Here is a 3616-nt window from a genome sequence, read left to right on the forward strand (position 1 = left end):
CATCTTTCATTCTCATTACTACTCACTGTCTGCAACAACAGTCAGAGCTGTCTAAAGACTGTAATTTGTTTCGTACCTGATTTGTTTCATAGTTATAATTAGCCTATTAGCCTGGCTACCTTTCCTGCATTTCCTGCAGCTGTAACAAGGGAAGCCCCTTTTTTCACCTTTGTGTTCTCGTTTTGGATATACTGGTGCCGCTCGGTGAACTTAGCTACACTTAAGACGAGGTAGAAGCACAATATCACGTGAAACTGTAAGCAGGCAGGGATTTTGTGATGTGTGATTTCAGGTTATTACCTTTGTTTATTTTTCTACATCCAAACACTGTTTGTGCAAGCCAAAACATAACCCTCATTTTACTGTGGAGGCACGAATGAGGGATAACCAGGGAAGGTGAGTAAAGGATGTTGACAACGCCACCTGTGGCGAGAGTTACACCCCAGGAAAGATTTTTATAGCCAATGTAGATGTTACACTGGCTACCAAGACCCACAGGCTCGTTATTAACAGCTGAGGTGAGGCAGATCAGTTTTACGAATCAAAATTTATTAAGAAAAACTACTAAAAGCATAGAACTGTAAAATCAGAGAAGTTCTTAAGGTAGCAGGGCTGAGTCTGCAAGACTGTTAATTAAAACACATTAACAAATAATGATTAAAACGACAAGGCTCGCTGCCACGGTGCTACCCTAGCAAAACAACAACTCGATAAACTAACTAAACAAAATGGTGGAGACCAAACCTACAGAGAGGAGTGCCCAAGGGTGCCACCAATTACTCACCTGTGTAGTTCCACTGCAAACCTCACTGTCACTCACACTGAAATCTAAATGGTGCAATCTACCTATGCCCGGTGTGTACACTCTCATGCACCAGGGAGGGGATTCCACCTCACGTGCCTAGCCCCTCAACAGGTGGCCGCACCTCTACTAAAGCAATGAAACGACAAAACATTAAATTAGTAAACGACATATACATAAAGCAAATACACCCCAAGTTACAGTTCTATATAAAAGTATGATTAAAATGTATAAAGCAATTCTGAATAAAAGACCATAAAACCAGAAGTCAGTCGAGGCCAGTCTATAAATGTTTGTAAGACGATAACAGGCCAGAACGAGACAAAACAAGACAGCAGCAGTATGGCACAATCCTGTAACAAAAAGAGGGAAACAGTCGTCAAGGTCCACGCTACTATATGCCACAGTATAACAAACACAAGAGTCCTACTCACCACTCTCTGAAGGGCAATACTAAAATGCGCAGCTTTCCTGAGGAGCTGTGCAGTGCTTAAGCTGCCTAATACTCTCAGCCACCTCGGATGGGAAAAGACTGCCAAATGCCTCCATGTGGTAGTGAAGGCAGCTGTTTCTTATAGGGCCTCTAATTATCAGCTGGAAAGGTGTGGATGTTAGTGCTGCATTAGTGGACACCACGTAAAATCCTACCCCAAAATCTACTTCACTAAATTACAGAAAGCTGGCACAAAACAAAACACTGGCATCTAAAATTATGGTTTAACAATAGGAACTTTTGCATAGTTTTAGTGAGTGCTGGAGGTAGTACCAGTCATTCCCAGAAGTCTGTTGTAGGGTCTTTTTCTGGATAAGAGGAACTTTGAGTGTATTGCGAGTATACTTGATTGTTCATGTACATACAAATTTTAGTGAATGCAGAAACGCCATATGTCATATAAACATTGGTAATGCATCACTTTGGAATTTGTATTAGCAATGTGAATGCAAACAGGAAAAACCTTGGAATGTATGCAGTTCCCTGAAAACCTACCTCGGTGACTATTTACCTCTAAATGGTCCCCACATTTGTTAAATATATAATTTCCCATTGGTTGTAAAATTAGTTTGAGGTTCTGTTCTCATTATTTTCAATATACTCCAAAACAAAAATAAAGTTTGTGTTCCTCAAAAAAGTTTTCAGTCCCCCAACAAAGCTAATAATGGGCTGAAATATGCAAATCCACCAGTGCAATAACATTTTCACCAAATGTGTATTTTTTAAGGTCTAATTTCAGCTGTGGTATATTCAGCCATGACCATGCTGCACTTCACTTCCTTTAGAAGTTTCTTACAACAGCGTAAGTGCTGGTGTGTCACATCAGAGCACAGAACACTTTGAACGAAAAGTAAGGCGTGTGATATAATATGTGCATGTCACTACTACCGTGTTTCTACTTGCCTTTGGTCGTGTAGCAAGGCCAGTGCTCCCCAAGTATCCTGCACACTTGTGGCATCCCGTGACTGTGCACTGAGCGCCACTGATTCAACCACACAGCTTCTTTCAATGTCGTGATTGCGCCTCACACAAAGACTGGAACTTAAACCGTGAGCTGAAGTGATGTTAACCACTAAGCTTGCGTCTCAGGGGAATGGAAACCTTGCTCTTAACCACAGCCTCTGGGTGAGACTCTGAATAGAAAAAAATGAGAGGTCTGTCAACTATAAAGGGAGAAGCATTCTTCCTGTGTTATTTCAGAGGACCTGTGCGTGTCTGTCTTCACTCCTCTGCTCCTGTCTGTCTGGTGTATGTGACAGGTGTAAATGCACAGTGAGAGACACGTGGAAAGACTGTAAGAAACATCTGTTAGCTGGAGGGTTTCTGATGGGAGCACTGTGTATTTTCCCCCTTCGTCTTCTCTCTCTTTCTCACTCTGTTTTCCTGCTATCTATCCAACATTCCAGCACAGCTTTGCCAAAGCTCAGTCGCTTGTTGCGATGGAAAGGGAGGCATAATGGGAGAGGATCAAAGAGCTAAACGAGGGGCTAAAGATACTGAAGCAGATTAGCAGCGCTTCCCACAATGCCGACAGCTGCTCATAACCACGCTGGGCCTAAAGATATTGTTTCAGATTAGCGGCAGCGCTACAATGCCCAGGCAGCTGCCGTCTGCTGCCCATATTACAATAGGAGAGGGAGGATCAACGCACACACTGAAAAACATGTGTTATCATCACAAAGGGATTGTCAGCTTCAAACGCCTTACATCCCTCTGCCATCCCTCAGGATCAAACAGGCTGTTTGCTGGCAGTTATCACAGAGCTCTCTCTTCTAGTCTAGTCACATCTATTCTCCACTCTTCACTCTTCTTCCCTCGCTCTCTTTTTTTTCCACTCCTATTTTATTTCGCCCCCTCTTTCTCTTTCTCAGCAGGGCCCTAATCTCAATCACCGTTATCCTCGAAGCCATCGCTTTTCATAATATGCTCCTGCCATCTCTGACAGACAAATAATCAAGACAATCCCTTTTGTCTGGAGTTTGCTTCAGTCTCCCCCGCCCCTCCCTCCCTTTCGAAATTATCAACAACACAGGATCTTATTGTGGGGCTCTTGATATATCTCAAAGCCATATATTGTTTGTCTGAATTCTCTGACAACCTCAGAGCCATACTCAGCATCATAAAGAGCGAAATGTCTGAAACAGATAGGGGATCGCTTTGTTCTTTATTGTAATGGATGATGAACTCTCTAACTCAATCCACAGCATCCTAAACAGACTGCCGCTGAATGCATTCGCTGATATGAATGTGTCACATTATGAGGCAACAATTACAAGAATTGGATGAGAATTGTTCTTGAGGGGGAAAAAATGACAGCAATT

General features: G+C 42.6%; 1 long non-coding RNA gene across 1 annotated transcript; it reads right to left on the minus strand.

Moving 5' to 3' along the window:
- Positions 1 to 299: 299 nt before the first annotated feature.
- On the minus strand, positions 300 to 1146 carry LOC102301774. Its single transcript, XR_315386.2, has 3 exons — positions 1057 to 1146; positions 785 to 931; positions 300 to 423 (listed from the first exon to the last, which is right to left on the minus strand). It is a non-coding gene; the product is annotated as an uncharacterized LOC102301774 (long non-coding RNA).
- Between the last annotated feature and the right edge of the window lie 2470 nt (positions 1147 to 3616).

The sequence above is a fragment of the Haplochromis burtoni genome, unplaced genomic scaffold, assembly GCF_018398535.1.
Source record: "Haplochromis burtoni strain Fernald_Lab_line unplaced genomic scaffold, NCSU_Asbu1 Contig_14, whole genome shotgun sequence".
Lineage (NCBI taxonomy): Eukaryota > Metazoa > Chordata > Actinopteri > Cichliformes > Cichlidae > Haplochromis > Haplochromis burtoni.